This window comes from Musca autumnalis, unplaced genomic scaffold (assembly GCF_047663935.1).
Source record: "Musca autumnalis isolate F117 unplaced genomic scaffold, ASM4766393v1 scaffold_1, whole genome shotgun sequence".
Taxonomy (NCBI): Eukaryota; Metazoa; Arthropoda; class Insecta; order Diptera; family Muscidae; genus Musca; species Musca autumnalis.
The window spans coordinates 215,402,696-215,425,790 of NW_027411644.1; the positions used below are offsets into that span (position 1 = coordinate 215,402,696).

The 23,095-nt window shown below is 36.6% G+C and overlaps 1 long non-coding RNA gene across 1 annotated transcript; it reads left to right on the top strand.

Moving 5' to 3' along the window:
- Positions 1-3,147: 3,147 nt before the first annotated feature.
- Positions 3,148-15,001, top strand: LOC141391077 (uncharacterized). Its single transcript, XR_012409551.1, has 2 exons — positions 3,148-3,279; positions 14,409-15,001. It is a non-coding gene; the product is annotated as an uncharacterized lncRNA (long non-coding RNA).
- Positions 15,002-23,095: the final 8,094 nt, after the last annotated feature.

A 23,095-nucleotide genomic window follows, 5' to 3' on the forward strand; every position in this document is an offset into this window, starting at 1 on the left:
TAAGCGGGGGTAAAAACAACAAGAAAGTTGTTTTTGCATTACGCAATATATGTTTCCTTGAAGATCGAAATTATAGGTATAATTTAAAAAAACAAGTGAAAAAGTATCAGTCTGTTTTGCCGACAGAGATATACCCTCAGCCTGTGCGAGTTCATCAACCAAAATTCTTTTCCCAATAATAATGCGGAGGAAGTACATGAATGAAAGGATCGACATACTCCATTTCGGACGTAGATCCTTTTTAATTTTGGACCAAATCGGTTGATCAGTTCTAGAGTTGTCGTGTTCTCCAGCCACTACATATGGTGCCATAGGAGTTTTTTTACACCTTTCGGGCTGTTTTCTCAAGAAATATCGACGTGCTCCTGACAAAACTCTTACCCTCGTAATTGAGGCAGCGAATACAAGTTGCTTCAATAAAAATCAAAGCGATTCGAGAGCAGGTCTTAAAGTAAACTTATCCGAAATTTTTTGTGGGACGTACCCGAAGGACTGGACAAATATAGTCCATATTCTATCTTGATCTATATCTGATAGATATATCAGGAAGTGTAAATAATGGACCAAATCGGCCACTCCTTTCAAGATTTGTCGTGAGCCCAATTTTTTCGAAGATTTTCGAACCTTTGGGGAGGTACCTGAAGCAGTGGACCAATATGGCTTGTCTTCGAACTTGAACTATGTTTCGACAAAATATTACGAAGGCCAATTTTGGACCGAATCGGCAGATCCGTTCGAGGGTTATCTTGCGCTCCAACCACTACACATGGTGTCATAAGGGCTTTTAGAAACTTTCAGGCTATTTTCTCAGGAAGTATGGACTTGCCCCTTATAAAACTTTTACCATCGTATAGGGGGCAGTGAATACAATTTGCTACAACAAAAATTAAAGCGATTCAAGAGGTGGTCCTAAACCGAACTTTTCTCAAATTTTGTGTGGGACTTACCCGAAGGATTGGACCGATAGAGTTCATATTGAAACCTCATCTATGTCTGGTAGAAATTTCACGATGTGCATAGTATGGACCAAATCGGTTACTGGCTTCAAGAGTTATCGTGCGCACAAATTTTCCGAACATTTTCGAACTTTTGTGTGGGGGTACCTGAAGGAGTAGACCGATATGGCCCATCTTTGAACTTAAACTAAGTTTGGACAAAATATGACGAAATCCAAACATTGAACCAAATCGGTTGATCCGTTCGAGAGTTATCGTGCGCACCAGACAGACGGACATTGCTAAATCGACTCCAAATTGTCTGAAACAAATTACGTCCAAACATACTTGGGGTCTAAAACCATTATTTTGATTAGGCACATTTTGCCCGTATGAAGGTGTATGTACCCGTGTTAGCGTAAATGCTGAGGATATAAAAATCCAAGAAAATCGGAGAGTGTTTGGTAGAGTTATTCCATGTTAGACTCATTTTATGCAAAATGCCAATTTAACCCGTATGTGTAATCGAAAGCCCAACGGGAACGACCACAACGAAAACTCTCCGATTTTTTTGAAGGTAGGGTTTTTTGCGCTGATTACTGAAAAATAGAATTTTAATAGGCGGCCAGATTTAAAAACTGGTTTAAACCCGGTCAACTGCAAAGTGGACATCGTTTGGAAGCTTATGAAAATACCTAACACATACCCCCATTATTATAAGTATTATTTTGCTATAGTTTGAATTTACCGACCAGATTTATAGCGTTCCGGTTAACTTAAAGTTAAAAGTGATGATTGAATTTCAAGGAGAAGCTTCTTGGAATTAACTTTCAATATAAAAATTATATTTTTAATGCCTCAAAATTGGATTATTTTGCATTTTCAAATCCATCAGATAGTAAAAGAACACATATAATAATGGCCCATAGTGTGGTTATTTTAACCGGTTCGCCTCATAATGTACTTATGCGGCTAATTTGTAATTTGGCCTTTAGTTCGAAAATGGTAAGTCCTTTTTAAAAATCATAAAGACCAATATTATAGAAAATTATTAAATCTACAGTTTTTACTTTAGCAGGCTTTTGCTATGTCTAACCGTTTTTGAGAAAAATCATAAAACTGAGTAATGCCTCCAAAAAATTACCTTCACCACGAATAAATTTTTTTGCACACATCGGATCGATAGGAACTTTTAGGACGTTGCTTCTGATGGTAAACTCTACCTCTCCACCAAAAATCAGCATTGTGGGAATTGTTGCTATTTCCCCCCTTATACGCATGTCTATTTTGACTTGGCTATATTACAAAGTGTTAAAAATTAGCTTCGACCTATATTAATTTGACCGGTTTGCCCCCTTTAGCCATAAGACTGTGGTTATAAAAATGATATTTGTAGTAGTTTGCCTAGATTTAGATTAAGATTTACATATTTCCAACATTCATGTTTATCACGTATTGGGTAATATAATGCCGGCCCCACCTAAGGCGAAATTAAAACGTACAAAATCACCAAATATTTGGCATATGTTGTTTCCAAATATAGAATATTTGACCATAAGTTTTTGCATGACTAAACATAATTCATACAAAATCCAACATTTACGTCACAAATTTAAGAGGAAGTTTGGGTATTATGAACACAATTCTAATACTTCCTAATCGTATTCTATAACTTATGTCGAATATCCACATCCACATGACCTCATGCTTTTGTTTTTGAATAAAAAGCAAATAAAATCAATTATTCACATAACACCAAAACTCTTTGGATGCCAAAAATAGAACACAGAAGAGCAACCATACGGTGGTACTAAACAAATGTTAATATTTTCCCTCTGATTCTATTTTTGAATGCAGCAGCAGCTGCAGTTCAGGACTTTTATTTAAACAACTGTTGTTAAAAAATTCAAAAACCATAAAAAAGTTCTTGTTTTATTTGTGTTGTTATATTTGGGAGAAGGTAAATGTTATACTTCCGCCATATGAATAATTTGTCAAACTAATCCGAATAAAACTGACTTCCCTTTCATAATACATGACTTACCGACCGACCCATGTGAGCGAGCCAATGGGCATTTGTCTAAAAAACACAAACTGAACTTTAGTCATATTTTGTTAGTTTAACATTTGTTTTGTTTTATTTGTTGTAGTAACTACATACAAGCTATTGTATGACCTTTAGGGACGCATCTGGACAGTGTGAGATCAAAAGCTCATGTCTAAATCAAAAAACAAATAAACAAAATATACCGAATGTCAGCAGACTAAAGTGTTTTGAGCCATTTTCAAATTAAATTGTATAACACCAGGCGGCATGGTGTGGTACGACTGGAGTGTCCCTTTAGTGAGTGAAATGTTCAATGAATTTTAAGGAATCATAAAATGTGTGCACAGTGGCTACTATTAATTTTTATAGCCTCCACCATAGTATGAAGGGTATATTAAGTTCGTTTTCCGTTTGTAAGGCATTGATATAATCGTTTGCGACCACGTATAAAGTATATATCACCAATATTTTTGAAAATTTAACATAGCTGAAGCCAAGGTTTACCCTTTTAGAACACGCGACTTGTGATTGTATATTATACAAATTAAATATTTTTGGATAAAATGAAATGTTTTTGGACGTGGCAAAAAATATTGGCCTTAAAAGATAATTTGCGTGGAAGCTGTGGCTGTGTTTATGTTAAAAAATGGGTAAAATGGGTTGAAGCCAATATGTCTTTTTTGTTTTCTCTCGATTTGTGAGTAAACCACACTTCTCTCGATTTTCCTGTCAAAGTAAAAGTAGAAGCAAACTAAATAAGGATCATCTCACTAATGTATTACTTTTCAAAATTTGAACTGCTTCTACCATTAAATGATGCTGACATTTTGAAGCCAGATTTACAGTGTTTTTTGAAATTTTCTTCTAATTTCATTCCGCAAACAGGATTTTTTAAAAATCATATATAGGATTGTAGTACTTGCGATTCTGAGTTATTTGATACGTATATTGTGAATGTAGTCTGCACAGCTTCATTGAAATCTGCATCCAAATGCGGAAATTTTGTGCGAACATTTTTCTAAAAATCATATTTTTCGGGTCTAATATTTGCAATTGTCTCTAGAATTCCTCGTACTTGATTGCACATTTTAGTTTTTCACGTTCCGGATCCAATAAATCATTCCCCGTGAAAATCCATCTACTAATACGCGAGTTACGATAAATTCCAAAGTAGAAAAATCACCTAAAAATGTTTTTGAAAATATCGCGTATTTTATCGCGTTTTCTGCGGTTCGTTTCCACTGCAATGAAACAACTAATACAGCATCTTCGTTTTAGCGGAAACAGAAATTTGAAAACTTCAATGATAAGGGAGCTACATTTAATTTATCCCAAAAAATAGTGTGGGATGCTACATCCACGGTTCTTGATTGATCGGCTTGAAATAGATATATATCAATGTAGATTTTCATGGCGCACATTGAAATCGGATGCGGACAAAAATTGTATGCACTTTGTGCAAATTAGCCATATTTTATAGGTTTTTTAATGCTAAGATGCAGCCGATGCTACATCTTAGAGTCCAAATTATATTTCGAAAAATATATACAACTTAATAGATATGGTCTCGCTGTACATAAAAATCACATGCGGACAAAATGATTTTGATAATTACGCGATTTACTCGTATTTTAAAATGCATATAAATTAAAATGCGTTATTTGACCTCTATTTTCATTTCAGAAGCTTTGAGATATATCGTCATCAACCCAATTACCTTCCCTACTGGGAAAGCTTTGATATGAATGTCAGTAAAGCAAAATCCGTCTATTTTATTGGGAGATTTAAGCAAAATGAAGGAAGTATTCCTTTAGATTTTTACAATATTTTCTACTATATAATGCAGGTGATAAAAGATTTTTTTCAAACAAAAAATTATTTTTCTTGACCAAAATATGTTCTTATTTTGGCTGTAACATAGAAACTATAACACCAATCTGAATGCTTGTAGTCTCATTTGATTCGCCGTGAAGTTTGATCCACAACAAATTTTTATGTAAATTTATGACCACTAAATGGGCCTTAATTTTGAAAAAAAAGTTGACTTATATTCAATAATTTATCAATTTTATGTACATTCCGCGAGTTCTGTGTAACATTTTGCGGGTATTATGTAATCTACTCGCTTAAGTCACTTCGAGAGAACTTTTTTGTTACAATTGTGCTCATTAAAATAATTAGCGTTTTATAATATTTTCTTTCTTAAAAAGCGAAATAAAAGCGCCATAACTTTTGTCCGCAACAACCAAAAATTGGCTCGCGACCAGATTCGTACTGGGAATTTTTTTCTTAACCTACATATCAAAAATCGTTGATGTAGCGCGAAAAAAACTTATCATTTTTTCTCAAATGGAATATGAAATAATTGACAATATTCGTGATATATCTTTGATCAGAATAAAATTCTGAGTCGATATAGGCATGTCCGTCTGTCCGCCTGTTGTAATCACTCTAGCGTCCGCAATAATTGAGCTAGAACGCTATATATTTGCACCCGAGTACACGCAGAGAAAAAAATATGTTTTATCCAACAATATTCCAACAGCAATATATATATATTGTTAACATATTGTTTGATTCCTTATGTAGTATTGTCAATCCAACAATCGGTATTGTTACACTAGACTATATTATGTGTTCTAAATATAAATATGTATTGTCACTTTGACACTATAACGTTTTGGACCAAACATGTAATTACCATAGTTTTGGTCCGAGGTAACAATATTTGTTTTTGCAATTCACAATAGTTTTGGTCAAAATGAACAATAAATTTTGTTAGAACTTACAATAGTTTTGGTCAGAAGTAACAATATTTATTTTCGCAAATCACAATAATTTTGGTCAAAATGGGCAATAAATATTGTCAGAACTTACAATAGTTTTGGTCAGAAGTAACAATATTTATTGTTAGAATTTATAATAGTTTAGGCCAAAATGGGTAATAAATATTGTTAGAACTTACAAAAGTTTTGGTCAGAAGTAACAATATTTATTTTTGCAATTCAAAATAGTTTTGGTCAAAATGAACAGTAAATACTGTTAGAACTTACAATAGTTTTGATCAGAAGTAACAATATTTATTTTTGCAATTCAAAATAGTTTTGGTCAAAATGGACAATAAATATTGTTAGAACTTACAAAAGTTTCGGTCAGAAGTAACAATATTTATTTTTGCAATTGAAAATTCTTTTGGTCAGAAGTAAAAATATTTATTTGTATTCGAAACATGTATTTGTTTTTTATGTTTGGAGCAAAATATGGTATTTTTAGATTGCAATCAAAATAAATAAATGGAAAAAAATTGATGTTTTTGTTCCAACAAAAGCGAAAAATATTTTTTCTCTGCGTGTATCTTTTTCCATAGGCAGATCAAGTTCGAAGATCTGCTATATGGGCCCACGTTTTGGTTAAGCTCCCATTTAACGGTACCGCCAAATTTTTGTTTTTTGAGGATTTTAGCTACAATTCTTAACCGAACTATATGTAATTTAACATTTGAGGTTCCCAGTGCTCACAAAATATCTCAACAATATATTGTCAACGTAGGTCCATGTTTGAGTATAGCCCCCATATAACGGCACCTTCCGGTATTTTGAAAATTTCATCTACAATTTAACTGAACTACCTCTAATTTGACGTTTGAGGTTCCCAATGGCCACAAAACTGCTCCACAAAATGTGCTCGTCGAAATAATGGTTTTAAACCCCAAGTATGTTTGGACGAAATCCGTTTCTGACAATTTGGAGTTGATTTGGCCATTCGTCTGTCCGTCTGTATGTCTGGCTGGCTGGCGCACGATAACTCTCGAACGGATCAACCGAATCGGTCCAAAATTTGGCTTTCGTAATATTTTTTCCAAAATAAGTTTCAGTTCGAAGATGGATTATATGGGCCCACTCCTTCCGGTACCTCACCTACAAAACTTCAAAAATGTTCGGAAAATTAGTGCACACGACTTTGATTTTCGGGAACACTATGGAGTCGGTGTTCGGCTGTTGATGATCGGGAACACTATGGATTCGGCGTTCGGCTGTTGATGCTCGGGAACACTATGGATTCGGCGTTCGGCTTGATGTTCGGAACACTATGGAGTCGGCGTTCGGCTGTTGATGATCGGGAACACTATGGATTCGTCGTTCGGCGTTTTATGCTCGGGGACACTATGGATTCGGCGTTCGGCTGTTGATGTTCGGCAACACTAGGGATTCGGCGTTCGGCTGTTGAAGTTCGGGAACACTATGGATTCGGCGATCGGCTGCGGATGCTTGAGAAGACTATGGATTCGGCTTTCGGCCGTTGATGCACGAGTACACTATGGATTCGGCGTTCGGCTGTTGATGCTCAGGAACACTATGGGTTCGTCGTTCAGCTGTTGATAATTGGGAACACTATGGATTCGGTTTCGGCTGTTGATGCTCGGGAACACTGTGGATTCGGCGTTCGGCTGTTGATTCTCGGGAATGCAATGGATTCGGCGTTCGGCTGTTGATGTTCGGGAACACTATGGATTCTGCGATCGGCACTTGATGTTCGGCAACACTAGGGATTCGGCGTTCGGCTGCTGATGCTCGGGAACACTATGGATTCGGCGTTCGGCTGGTGATGTTCGGGAACACTATGGATTCGGCGTTCGGCTTTTGATGCTCAGGAACAATATGGACTCGGTGTTCGGCTGTTGAAGCTTGGGAACGCTATGGATTCGGCTTTCGGCTGCTGATGTTCGGGAACACAATTGAATCGGTGTTCGGCTGTTGATGCTTGGGTATCGGTATCCGGGAACACGATGGGTACGGCGTTCGTGTGTTGACACGATGGATTCGTCCCTCGGGTGTTAGTCTAGGGTTACGGTTTAGTTTCTACAATGTCCTATATTACCCAAACAGTGGAACAGCTGACCCGAAGGGCCTGTAGAACTGAAAAACCCGAAGGTCCAGTGACGAATGGAACAGATGACTCGGAAGCCCTGTAGAACTGAAAACCCCGAAGGCCCAGGGCCGAATGGAGCGGATGACTCAAGAACCCTACAGAACTGAAAACCCCGAAGGTCCAGTGCCGAATATATTAGCCACCACAAGTTAATGGGTAGCTCTGAAAAAGTATTCCCAACACGATAACACCAAGTTGTACGTTGCCGGATTTAGAACAACCCTTAGTTCCAACCCGTGTAGCTAACTCCCTGCAGTAGCCAGCTCGCCATCAACAACCAACTTTGAAATATTAGAATGACTCGAAGTACGAAGTGAATGCGAAGTATTCACCCTTAGCACTGACTACGATGGTTGCAAAAATACACAGGAGTGAAATTTACCAGAGTGGGGCCTGTTCTACCACTAGTGTCAGGTAGAGACAATGTATGGTGGAGTGATGTCAAAGCGCTGTTTCCCCATGACTGTAAGGGGTTTCTTGGTGGTAGGTGTTGTGTTATGTACGTGCACATGTGCCAAAAATTTTGAAAAAATTGGGAATTGTTGGGGATATTGAAAAAGTGTCCTATGTCTGGAGCAAAGTTTGGACCCAATAGGTTACTCCGTTGTCATTGTGCGCAACATTTTAGCGAATAAATTTGAAATTGTCAAAACTAAGTTTGGTGCAAATATTGGGATTTACAAAATTGGGACCCACTTTTTTGCGAGAGGTACCCAAAGGAGTGGACCAATATTGCACATCTTTCAACTTGATGTTAGCTTGGACAAACGTTCAATTTGTTTAAATACAGTCTAAGATCTGTTCGCGTATCCGTTGGAAATTTCTACCGAAGGTACTCCTTGTGGCCTTGTTTACAGCAATAATATGTTCTTCGTGTTTCCTGATATAATGGCCCAATAGCTGTAAACGGTGTCCAACTAAAACGACATGTGAGTGCGATATCTATCGAAAGGAATGACTACCAAATTAAGATCCGCTTTCAAAACATTTGTGAGCTTTAACCCAAATCCATACATTTGTCGGCACCTTCATACGTCCAATAAGGGCAACCAAATTCTGAAAATCCCCTAAATACATAATTTTAGAGATTGGCCCATAGATGAAACTTTAAATTTCCACCGGCTGAGGTTATAAATCTGTCGGAAAAGCCGACTGATACCTTCTTACTTGTTTTCATTAAGATTTCATAATATTCCATAAAAGTAATAAACATGATAGAAAATCCAATATTACTTTAGAAATCCTAATTTTTACCAAAGATAAACAAATTTGAAAAAGCATCGACAATATTCCGAATCTAATCACTGTGCACACGTTATAAAAATCTTGCGTGTAAACATGTCCTTTATGATTGAACAGTTGTTAAATTGTTATGTATGTATATGTGTGTGCGTTGATGTGTACGTGCCATACAAATAAATCCCTTTCTATAAAGGTGTGTTCGTTTGCTCATTAAACACTCAAACGCACACAAAGTAAACTACTAACATCTAACCAACCAATCTGAACAGAAAAAAACCCGTCTTTTTTGGGTATGTGTAGAAAAACATATGTGACTAATCGTTGTAGCTGTACATTTAGACATTAGCATTTAGAGGGTCCTTTATGTATACTAAATTCAAACATGTTCACAAAGTGTCCCCACATTTTTTTTTTTTGTTAAAATTCCAAAACGTCCTTACACACACGTTCTCTCGCTCACTCTCCCTTTTCTCTATTACTCAGTAATGATTTCTTTCTAGTTTTAAATGAATAAAATCACATTTGTCGGGGTTAGATTTTTGGATTAGAAATGCAGAACGAAATGGAGATTAAAGACAGATGACGGTTCTAGTTTCTACTATGGGTGTTAAAACCAGAGTTTCGGAGTCGGAGTCTACGAGTCTGAGTCAAGCAATTTTGCTGGAGTCGAAGTCTGAATAGAAAAAAATAACTCGACTCCGACTCACTGTGGGTGAAATCCAAATCTAGCGGGGAAAAATTAATAACTTTTAAACTAGTTAAGATAGACCATTGAAATTTTGATCATATGTTTTTTATGACCGTAGGCCCCATGTTATGGAATATGGTCTATATTGGCCCACATTTTGGTGTAGATCCCATATAGCGGTACAGTCCGATTTTTTTTCCGTTTTGAATAACTTTGCTAAATTTGCTGGCCGAATCAACCGTATTTTGACATTTCGGATTCCCTGAGGTCAAAAAATGTCTCCACAAAAATTGGGGACATAGATCCACGTTTTGTTTAGCCTCCATATATATTTATTGTCCGATTTTACTTATTTTAAAGTTTTTAACAAATTTTCTGACTGACTTAGCTGTATTTTGGCATTTAGGTTAACCAGTGGCCAAAAAAACTTCTCCCAAAAAAAGTGGAGGCATAGCTTCACGTTTTTGTATAGGTTCTATGTAATGATATCCAAACTAAACGACTTTTTTACTTCAAAATAAAATGGCGATAAAATGAAGAGTTGCAAATAGTAGCAGTCGGAATTTTCAGAGTAATTACCTCGGAGTATGTATTTTAAGAAAAACAATATTCGGAAGTGATCCCCGGTTATCCCCGGTTAGTTGTACTTTATATAAGATACTTAAAGTCGAAAAGTTTTGTCTTAATAATTAAAGATTATTTTTTTGAATATTTACAACAGTAAATAATTAAGCAATCACTTTCTTTTTAAAGCAGCACATCCAAACTGTTGGAAAAAATTCAATTATGCACTCTTTACTTTAATTTTTCCCAAAATTTTTGACGATCAAAACAAATACCAAAAAAGTCGATTTAGCAATCACGAATAAAAACTCCCAATGTATGTACCGCTATAACAGCCAACTACAATAAAATACAAATTTGTTTATTGTTTTCGGGTGCAGCAAGATGTTTAGAACAGGTCGTCATTAATTATTTCCATATAACATAAGGTCAGTTTTCGGACTTTTGCTCCGCTAGATTTGAATTTCGCCCACAGTGCGACTCCGGGAAAATTTTTTTCCTACATATTCGGTTTATTTTTGTCTTATTTTAAAAATATGCAAACTAATAATTTTGTTGTCCAGTTTATTCATATTATAAGAAAAGTATGAAAACATGTAGGCAAAAACTTTATTGTACTCAGTTAGAGGATGAGGCGTAGGATATTTAATATCATTTGAGCAACACCATAATCAATTTCTATGTCTATTTTGCCATGTCAGTATGTCTACTGAATTCACTGCGGAGTTTAAAGTTATATATTTCAAATTCGTCTCAAATTTTTTATCAAATATCTTATGAAGAAGCCAACATATAGGAACAAAATTGGAAACTTGTACATCTTTAATCTTTGTGAGTGGTATTGAAAATTACCTTCGGAGTAGACTCCGGAGTCTGGAGTCATAAAAAAGTAGACTCTAGAGTCGGAGTCGAACTACTAATGGCTCGACTCCGAAACCCAGGTTAAAACATATGATTTTGCTGAAAACCTGAGTTCTAGAATTTGAGCCTTCGTGCGTATACGTGTTATTAAGTAGAAAAATTACAATTAGCCATCTGTAAGCATCATGCGCATCCAGGTACCACTGTTAAGATACGCACAATATTACAAAAATAGAATTAAAACAAAACAAGTAAAAAAGTATCAGTCGGCTTTGCCGACAGAGATATACCCTCAGCCTGTGTGGATTGAAAAACTTTTTTCCCGAAAAAAAGCTTATGTACTTAGGGAGGTTTTCAAAATTTTGGACGTATGAACCGACAAAAGTATGGATAGGATTAAAGCTCAAAAATTTGCGGGGATAACGATAGGGCTTTTTTCGGTAAAAATGTCCAAAGGATCCTCGAACAGATCCTTAACCACACAAAAATGTTGAACATTTGTGTGGGTGGTACCCCAATGATTGCACAGATAGGGCCCAAATTTGAACGTAAGAAAGTTTCGACAATATTTAGAAATCCAAAGTTTGGACCAAATCGGTTGCTACGTCTATGAGAAATCGCGCGTACCATTTTAGCGAATATTTCCGAACTTCTATTTCATCTAATATTCGAAGAAATATTATAATATCCAAAGTGTGGACGAACGCAGTATTCGGTTCGAGCTACCCAGCCACTACTTATGGTGCCATAGGGATTTTTTACAACTTATGGGCTGTTTTCTCAAGATGTATGGACTTGCCCTTGAAAAAAATTTTACTGTCGTATTTGAGGCAGCGAATGCAAGTTGCTTCAACAAAAATCCAAGTGATTCGTGAGCAGGTCTTGAAGTAAACTTATTCGAAATTTTGTGTGGGAGGTCCACGAATGAATGAACAAATATAGTCCATATTGGAACATGATCTATATCTGTTAGATATATTAGGATGTGACAAGACTTTTCGCGCGCAGAATTTTTCCGAACATTTCTGAACTTTTGTGCAGGTGGTACCTGAAGGAATGGACCGAAATGGGTTATCTTCGAACTTAAACTATGTATGGACAAAATATTACGAAGGCCAAATTTTGGACCGAATCGACAGATCCGTTCGAGAGTTATCTTACGCTCCAACCACTACACACGGTGTTATAGAAGTTTTTTTTTCCACTTTTCAGGCAATTTTCTCAGGAAGTATGAACTTCCCCCTATGAAGCTTGTACCGTCGTATTGGGGGCAGTGAATACAAGTTGCTAAAACAAAAATCAGAGCGATTCGAGAGATGGGCCTAAACTGAACTTTTCCGAAATTTTGTGTGGGAGGTACCCGAAGGAGTAGACCGATTGAGTCAATATTGAAACCTTATCTAAGTCTGGTACACATTTCAGGATGTGCAAAGTATGGACCAAATCGGTTACTCCCTTCAAGACGTATCGTGCGCACAAATTTTCCGAAGATTTTCGAACTTTTGTGTGGGAGGTACTGGAAGGAGTGGACCGATATAACCCATCTTCGAACTTAAACTAAGTTAGGGGCAAGTCCATACTTCCTGAGAAAATAGCATGAAAGTTGCAAAAAACCCCTATGACACGGTGTGAGGTGGTTGGAGCGAAAGATAACTCTAGAACGGATCTGCCGATTCGGTCCAACATTTAGCCTTAGTAATATTTTGTCCAAACACAGTTTAAGTTCGAAGATAAGCCATATCGGTCCACTCCTTCAGGTACCTCCCCCACAAAAGTTCAAAAATGTTCGGAAAAATTGTTCGTACGATAACTCTTGAAGGGAGTGGCCGAATTGCTCCATACTTTACACATCCTAATATATCTTTCTGATATAGATCAGGTTAAAAAATGGACTATATTTGTCTACTCCATCCGGTACCTCCCACACAAAATTTCGGATAAGTTAACTTTAAGACCTGACATCGAATCACTTTTATTTTTGTTGAAGCAACTTGCATTTGCTGCCTCAATTACGATGGTAAAAGTTTTTTTCAGGGGCAAGTCCATACTTCTTGAGAAAACAGCCAGAGGGGTGTAAAAACCCCATAGACACCATATGTAGTGGCTGGAGATCCACATCCATAATGATCAATGTCGATCCATTCCTTTTAGTATCTCCTCCGCAAAACTTTTGATCTTTAATTCTAATCAACATTTTTGGGCGTTTGAACCGCCCAAAATTTTTAAAACCCCCTAAATACAGACGTTTTTTGAGGCTGAGGGTATATCTCTGTCGGCAAAGCCGACTGATACTTTTTTACTTGTTTTGAAAGTGTTTCAGATGTACTAAATAGTACGAGGCATTGAAGCACTGATATTGAATGAAATCCAGCGCTCTGAAATTTGTTATGACGAGCACTATTGGGATTAGATCAGATTTGTTATGAAAATTCCCACTTAAAATGAATGACATGTTTATACATGTAATACAATAGGTTTTGGACGAATAATCTATATATATATAAAAAAGGATGATGCTAGTTACTACACTTATAACTCAAGAACGGCTGAACAGATTTTGATAATTCGCACCAATTCGAAATGGTCTCATGGCAGAAAAGGATAAAATTTAAAAAAATTGCGAAAATTTGCGAAAAATTTACAAAAATATTTTTTCAAGAAAGTAAATTTTTCCACAAATTTCTATCAAGCTTCGCGTTTGGCGTATACCCTGACACTTTTTTGGACAGTTTTTGGCAAAAATTATATATGCACCAACTGTGAGGGTCCATTGTACTTTGTCAATTTTTTTAAAGTTGTATAGACATTTTTTATTCACAATCAAATCGATTTTCATTTATTTTCAAGCGTCTTTTTAGAAATTTAACAGGAAAAAATTGTTAAAAGGAGAGAGTTTAGGTTAGAGTTTGTAAAGATTAGTAGTGGTTTCGGTCAGATTCCGATTGATAACGACAGTTTTGAGGAAAAAAGCACAAAATCCAAAAAATTGGTGGGTTACTTGAAAAATTTAGAGCTCAGAGGTAATTTCATTGGAAATAAGGTTGTGGCATATACAGGGTGCGGCTAAAGTTACTATATGATGTAAAACAATTGTAACTTCTTTGCTTGCGAGTATTTAACTTTTTCTCTTTTCCTATTTCAGAAATTAAACTTGGGAGAATATTTAAAAATGGAACGCTATACAATTGCGCAAAGAACTAAGATTGTTTTTCTATTCATTGAAAATCATGGTTCCATAATTAATACTCAACGTGCATACAGAAGATTTTATGGTGTAAGCACTGCTCCAACGGGTCCAACCATTCGTTCGTTGATGAATAATTTTGCTGAATATGGGACTGTCGGACATTCAAGACGTACGGGCAGACCTCGAACTGGCAGATCGGCCGAAAATATTGATGCTGTGCGACAGAGCGTAGAAGAAAATCCGGAGACATCAACGAGAAGACGATCTTCCCAGTTGCAGCTTTCTGACCGCACTCTTCGGCGAATTTTAAAACACGATTTGCACCTCTTCCCTTACAAAATCCAACTAGTCCAAAAACTAAATCCTGAGGACTTCGTATTGCGCTAGGAATATGCTAGAGCAGTTTTAAATCTCGTTGATCAAAATGAAAATTTTTTGTCAAATTTAATGATGACCGACGAAGCGCATTTTCACTTGAACGGTTTCGTAAATAAACAAAACAACAGATTTTGGGGATCCCAAAATCCCAAAAATCTTCATCAGAAATCTTTACACGTGAATAAGCCCCAAACCTTGCAGCAACTAAAGGACAACATTCAAGAAGAAATTGATCGTACACCACAAGAAACACTCAACAAAGTTATGGAAAATGCCATAAAAAGAGCACATTTTTGCGTTAAAGAAAACGGTTCTCATTTAACTGATATTATTTTTCATAATTAATGTAAAAAAATAACATAAAATAAACTTTCTTTTTACCATAATTTTTTTTGTTTTTTTTTTTGTTTTCATTCCATTCAATAGTTATTTAAAAAACAAATCATATAGTTACTTTAGCCGCACCCTGTACTTTTAAGCCGTAAGTAAAAACATCTTCGAAAGATCAACTTCGGATTTATGTCGTATTAAATTTGAGCAGTACCAGATATATATTGATACTGTCTTGGTCATGTCATGATACTAAAAAATGATGTCCAACTGAAAAGGAGTATAAATTCAATCAGTGAAAGATCTGAAAGGGAGTTGCAAATAGTCAAATACATACATATGTATGTATATCGAAAAAGTATGATATTCAAAATAGGAAAAAACATGTTAGGAAGTATTAGTCAGCTGTGCTGACGGAGAAAACCCTCAGCCTCTGACCAAAAACACACACAGCGAGTTTAAACCAAGTTTGGAAAAAAATGTTGAAAAAAATTGAGAGTTATCCAGTTTTAGCATGTGCCGGCAGGCTTTTGGGTCATTATCTCAAAGTATGGACTTACTCCGGAAAAAATTGTACCGTTGTAATAGGAACCGTGAAAACAACCTTCTGCTAAATATTTCAAATAGATCCGAGACGAGTCCTCAAAGTCCACTTTTCCCAAATTTTGTGTGGGAGGAACCCGAAGGACGGTACCGACTGGACTGGATGAAATAATACAATGTGCAAAATTTAGACCAAGCAAAAACTCCATGCGAGTTTTATCTTCAGCTGGCATTTTAGCTGGTGCCGTCAGGGTTTCTTGGAGTTTTTAGGCCATTATTTTAGGAAGTATGGACTTGCCCCAGAAAAAAATTGTACCATCATAAAGGCGTCCGCAAGGACAATCTGCTGAAAAAAAAAAACTTCAAAACCATCCGAGACGTTTGTGTGGTAGACTGATATAGTCCATATTCGAACGCGATCTATATCTGGAAGGATTAATACGATGTGCAAAGTTTGGACAAAATCGATTGCTCCCTTCGATAGTTATCGTTCACACCATTTTACAGAAAATTTTCGAACGTTTGTGGGGGAGGTACTCGAAGGGGTGGACCGATATAGGCCATCGTCGAAGTTAAACTAAGTTTGGGCAAAATATTACGAAGTTCCAAATTTGGTTCGAATCGGTTGATTCGAGAGTTATCGTGCGCACCAGCCAGACGGAAAGACGGCCAGACGGGGCTAAATCGAGTCCAAATTGTATGAAACGAACTTCGTCCAAACGTTCTTGGGTCACACACAAAGAACGACAACAGATAGAATAACTCTGCTAACAAGGAGAAATGTACCAAGTACTGCATTGTGCAGTCTCAGTGAAAATACAATTGCCGCAGTTGTCCGCGTTACCGGAGCCATTGCTTATAATTCAGAGATATACAAGAAGAGCGCTCGCCTCTAATTTAAATTACGATTCTGCATTCAATTGCACTCTCCGTGTTCACCTCTGATCTTATTCCGAACTTGATAAATGACCAAATATACATCGATTATGAAACGAATAGGGACGTAATGATACTACTTTGCTTCAACAGTACATTGCAAAATGTGTTATTTGCTTTAAAAAATATATCTTAGTCTTATTTTATGGGACATAGATTCGAGGAAAATGGAAACACTTTGCCTCTCAGTACCCTCTCTCTTCGACTATCTGCCAGTTATCGAAAGTACAATTGCCTAATGTGCATCTACTTCAAAGATCGTCCTAAATAGTTCAAAAGAAAAGAAAGAAACATTTGCAATTGAACTCGACAAGTTGATAATAATAATAGTATTATAGGTTTGAACTAACGACATCAACTTCAGTACCTAACAGGCTGCGAGACGGAGTTCGCCGGGTCCCCTAGTAGGGTATAAAAATTGTACACACAAAATATGCCCAGTCCCATAATTTGAAATGAATAATAGGGGATGCATAAAATTCCACTGTCTAATGATAAGCCACTCCATACATCGTGTGGTACGTGTTTGAAAACCTATAATAATGATATAAATTCTATCGTTACAGTTAAAATGCATTTTACCAATTAAATCTGATTGAACAATGAAAACATTCAAATTGTCTGTTCGCTCGATTTAAATGCTTTACTTGATGACCATGATGATGATAGTGGTGATGGTGACCGTTAGTAGTAGGGAGAATGCTCCCTTTTTTATTCTAATTAGGTCAAATGTCTGCTACGTGCACTGCACTAACTGTTCAAACGTTCGTTTTTGTTTTGTCCCAGTGGTGTATCTACTCAGGCATTCACGTATCTTTGGTCATTCTTTAAAGTTATATCACAAAAGGAATACGCCTCTGCTACTGCTGCTGCTACTTACCGAATGGTAATTTAAGTTAGCCGCAATAAAAGTGGTGGCAATAAAATTAACCAAATAATCGACAACTAACGAACTGTTCGGTGTACAAAGGCAACAAATGTCTGAACTAATGAAACTAAAGGAGTAAACCCTCATACTTTATATTAACACGTACACATATACATATCATACATATGTATATGCCATTACTTTCGTTACAACAATAATGTGCAAATAAATGTGCACAACATTGGCTAGTAAAGGAATTTCGTCGCAGCTGTTAAGACGAACTGTTATTGCAGTTATTGCCAAATCTGGCATAGAAGTAAACAGGTGAAAAAGCGTTAAGTTCGGCCGGAGTTTTGCGACCACTCACCTCAAATATCGAATTACCGCTATTTAGGTAAAAAATGTAGATACAATTCTCAAAATACCGAAAATAGGGAGTTATTGTTTTATCTCGGCTATACCGAAACATGGACCTATTTTGAAAATTTTTTACAGTGATAATTGGAGCTATACCGATACATGGACCTGTGTCGAAAATTTTTTGGTTATGAAGTTTCGTGTCTGCAGGGAACCTTAACGGGTAGTTCAGTCTAAAAGCCTTTAAAATGTCGAAAATCGGAAGGAAAAACCTCAAAATACCGAAAATCGTGGGTACCGTTATATGGGGGCTATATCCAAACATGGACCTATGTTGAAAATTTTTGGTGGAGATGTGTGGTGACTATTACGAACTTCAAATGTCAGTTACAGCTAGGTTGGTTAAAAATTTGAGCTAAAAATCATAATATTTCTGAAAATCGGTTATCGGCAGATAGCGTTATACGGGGGCGGGCTATATCCAAACATGGACCTATGTTGCCAATTTTTTTTTTTTTGAAGAGGTGTGGTGACCATTAAGAACTTCAAATGTCAATTTACAGCTAGTTCGGTTGAAAATTGTAGGTAAAATCCTCAAAATACCGGAAATCAGACGGTACCGTTATATGGGGGCTATACCAAAACATGGACCTATGTCCATAAGTTTTTGAATATAAGTTTTGTGGTCACTGGGAACCCTTAATGTCAAATTATAGCTAATTCGATTTAAAAATGTGACTAAAAACTCGAAATACCCGAAATCGGGGGTACCGTTATATGGGAGCTATCCCAAAACGTAGACCGATATAGCCCATCATCGAACTTGACCTGCCTGCAAACAAAAGAAATACGCATTTTCCCAAAATTTCAGCGTACTATCTGCATTTTTGTGGATGCTAGAGTGATTACCACAGACGGACGGACGGATGGACGAACATGCATAGATCGACTCAGAATTTTACCCTAATCAAGAAGATATATAGGGTAGCAAATGAGTATATCAATGCATCACAAACGGAAAAACAAACTTAATATAACCTCCATACTATGGTGGAGGGTATAAAAAAACGCGGTGCTATATCTATACATACCACTGCTTGAAGTAATCATTTCTTGCCACAAAATTAAAAGCAGTACAATTCTTCAGCCGCTTCAATTGGCATTGATCCCGAATGGGAGATGGAAGTCATTTAGACAACCAGCAGAATGTTTCTATAGACGAGAGATTAAATTGGTGAACATATGGAAGTCTTGTAGATCAACAGATTTAAGTCTTTGTGAATGGAATTCTTTATATATAATACTCTACAAACGAACATATAGGAAGTCATTAATTACGACCAGAATGACATTAAGACGAGCTGAAGTAGACACTATCTTCAGACGTGCTGAAGGTAGTCTCTATATATGCTTTGAAAGTTTGCCTCTATAGGATCCTGAAAGAAATTGTGCTTCTATATACCCGTTATGTAAGAAAGGGTGCATCTATACACCCGTTATGAAAGAAAGAATAGTTCTATGGACCCTTTATGAAACAAAGGGTGCTTCTACACACCTTTTATGAAATAAAGGGTGCTTCTATAGACTCTTTATGAATGAAAGTGTGTATCTATAGATCCCTAATGAAAGAAAGGGTGCTTCTTTAGACCCGTTAGGAAATAAAGGGTTTTTTATTGACCCGCTACGAAAGCAAGACCCTTTGTGAATGATCCGTTTATAGATCCGTTATGAAAGAAAGGGTGCTTCTATAGATCAGTTATGAAAGAAAAGGGTGCATCTATAGACCCGTTCTGAAAGAAAGGATCCTTCTATATACCCTTTAAAGAAGAAAGGGTGCTTCTATAGACCCGTTATGAAAGAAAGGATCCTTCTATATACCCTTTAAGGTAGAAGGGGTGCTTCTGTAGACCCTTTATGAAAGAAAGGGTGCTTCTATAGACCCTTTATGAAATAAAGGGTGCTAGACCCGTTATGGTAGAAAGGGTGGTTCTATAGACCCGTTATGAAAGAAACGGTGCTTCTATAGATTCTTAATGAAAGAAAGGGTGCTTCTATAGACCCTTTTTGAAAGAAAGGGTGCTTCTATAGACCCTTTTTGAAAGAAAGGGTGGTTCTATAGATCCTTTGTGAAAGAATGGATGGTTCTATCGGTCCATTATGAAAGAATTGGTGGTTCTTTGGACCCTTTATGGAAGAAAGGGTGCTTCTATAGACCCTTTATGGAAGAAAGGGTGCTTCTATAGACCCTTTATGAAAGAAAGGTTGCTTCTATAGACCAGTTATGATAGAAAGGGTGTTTCTATAGACCCTTTTTGAAAGAAAGGGTGCTTCTATAGACCCTTTTTTAAAGAAAGCGTGGTTCTATAGATCATTTATGAATTTATGAATGAATGCTTCTATAGACCCTTTATGAAAGAAAGGTTGCTTCTATAGACCAGTTATGATAGAAAGGGTGATTCTTTAGACCCGTTATAAAAGAAAATTGTTTCTCTAGACCCGTTACGACAGAAAGGGTGCTTCTATAGACCCATTATGAAATAAAGGGTGTTTCTATGGACCCGTAATGAAAGAAAGGGTGCTTCTATAGACCCGTTATGAAAAAAGGGTGCTTCTATAGAACTTTTATGAAATAAAGGGTGCTTCTATAGACCCGTTATGGTAAAAAGGGTGGTTCTATAGACTCGTTATGAAAGAAATGGTGCTTCTTTAAACTTGTTATGAAATAAAAGGTGCTTCCATAAACCCGTTATGAAAGTAAGGGTGCTTCCATAAACCGGTTATGAAAGTAAGGGTGCATCTATAGACCCCTTATGAAGAAAGGGTGTTTCTATAGACCATTTATAAAAGAAATGGTGCTTCTTTAGGGTGCTTCTATAGATCCTTTACGAAAGAAAGTGTGCTTCTATAGACCCGTTACGAAAAAGGTAGATTTTATAGACCCGCAATGAAAGAAAGGGTGCAACTATAGACCTTTTATGAAAGAAATGGTGCTTCTATAGACCCTTTATGAAAGAAAGGGTGCTTCTATAGGCCCTTATGAAAGAAAGTGTGCTTCTATAGATCCTATATGAAAAAACGGTGATTCTATAGACCCTTTATGAAAGAAAGGATGCTGCTATAGACCCTTTATTAAAGAAAATATGCTTCTATAGACCTTTTATGAGGGAAATGATGATTCTATACACCCGTAATGAAAGAAAGGGTGCTTCTTTAGACCCGTTATGAATAAAAGGGTGCTTCTATAGATCCTTTACGAATGAAAGGGTGCTTCTGTAGATCCTTTACGAAAGAAAGTGTGCTTCTTTAGACACTTCATGAAAGGAAAGGATGTTTCTATAGATTCTTTATGAAAGAAAGGGTGCTTCTATAGGCCCTTTATGAAAAAAGGTTGCTCCTATAGACCCTTTATGAAAGAAAGAGCGCTTCTTTAGACCCGTTACGAAAGAATGGGTGCTTCTATAGACCCTTTATGAAAGAAAGAGCGCTTCTTTAGACCCGTTACGAAAGAATGGGTGCTTCTATAGACCCTTTATGAAAGAAAGGGTGCTTCTATAGATCCTTTACGAATGAAAGGGTGCTTCTATAGATATTTTACGAATGAAAGGGTGCTTCTATAGATCCTTTACGAAAGAAAGTGTGCTTCTTTAGACCCTTCATGAAAGGAAAGGATGTTTCTATAGATTCTTTATGAAAGAAAGGGTGCTTCTATAGACCATTTATGAAAGAAAGGGTGCTTCTATAAACCCTTTATGAAAAGAAAGGATGCTTCTAATGATTCTTTATGAAATAAAGGGTGCTTCTATAGACCCTTTATGGAAGAAAGTATGCTTCTATAGATGTTTTATGAAGGAAAGGGTGATTCTATAGACCCTTTGTGAAAGAAAGGGTGCTTTTTTAGACCCGTTATGAAAGAAAGGTTAATTCTATAGACCCTTTATGAAAGAAAGGGTGCTTCTTTAGACCCGCTACGAAATAAAGGTGGTTTCTATAGACGCGTTATGAAAGAATGGGTGCTTATATAGACCCTTTATGAAAGAAAGGGTGCTTCTATAGATCATTTATAAAAGAAAGGCTGCTTCTTTAGTCCCGTTATGAATGAAAGGGTGCTTCTATAGATCCTTTACGAATGAAAGGGTGCTTCTATAGATCCTTTACGAATGAAAGGGTGCTTCTATAGATCCTTTACGAATGAAAGGGTGCTTCTATAGATCCTTTACGAATGAAAGGGTGCTTCTATAGATCCTTTACGAATGAAAGGGTGCTTCTATAGACCCCTTATGAAAGAAAGGGTGCTTCTATAGATTCTTTATGAAAGAAAGGGTGCTTCTATAGATTCTTTATGAAAGGAAAGGATGCTTCTATAGATTCTTTATGAAAGAAAGGGTGCTTCTATAGACAATTTATGAGAGAAAGGGTGCTTCTATAGACCATTTATGAGAGAAAGGGTGCTTCTATAGACCCTTTATGAAAGGAAAGGATGCTTCTAAAGATTCTTTATGAAGGAAAGGGTGTTTCTATAGACCCGTTATGAAAGAAAGGTTAATCCTATAGACCCGTTATGAAAGAAAGGTTAATCCTATAGACCCGTTATGAAAGAAAGGTTAATCCTATAGACCCGTTATGAAAGAAAGGTTAATCCTATAGACCCGTTATGAAAGAAAGGTTAATCCTATAGACCCGTTATGAAAGAAAGGGTTCTGCTATATACCCATTATGAAAGAATGGGTGATTCTATAGACCCTTTATGAAAGAAAGGGTGCTTCTATAGATCATTTATAAAAGAAAGGGTGCTTCTTCAGCCCCGTTATGAATGAAAGGGTGCTTCTTTAGTCCCGTTATGAATGAAAGGGTGCTTCTATAGATCCTTTACGAATGAAAGGGTGCTTCTAGAGATCCTTTACGAATGAAAGGGTGCTTCTATAGATCCTTTAAGAATGAAAGGGTGCTTCTATAGATCCTTTACGAATGAAAGGGTGCTTCTATAGACCCCTTATGAATGAAAGGGTGCTTCTATAGATTCTTTATAAAAGAAAGGGTGCTTCTATAGATTCTTTATGAAAGAAAGGGTGCTTCTATAGACCATTTATGAGAGAAATGGTGCTTCTATAGACCATTTATGAGAGAAATGGTGCTTCTATAGACCCTTTATGAAAGGAAAGGATGCTTCTAAAGATTCTTTATGAAGGAAAGGGTGCTTCTATAGACCCGTTATGAAAGAAAGGTTAATCCT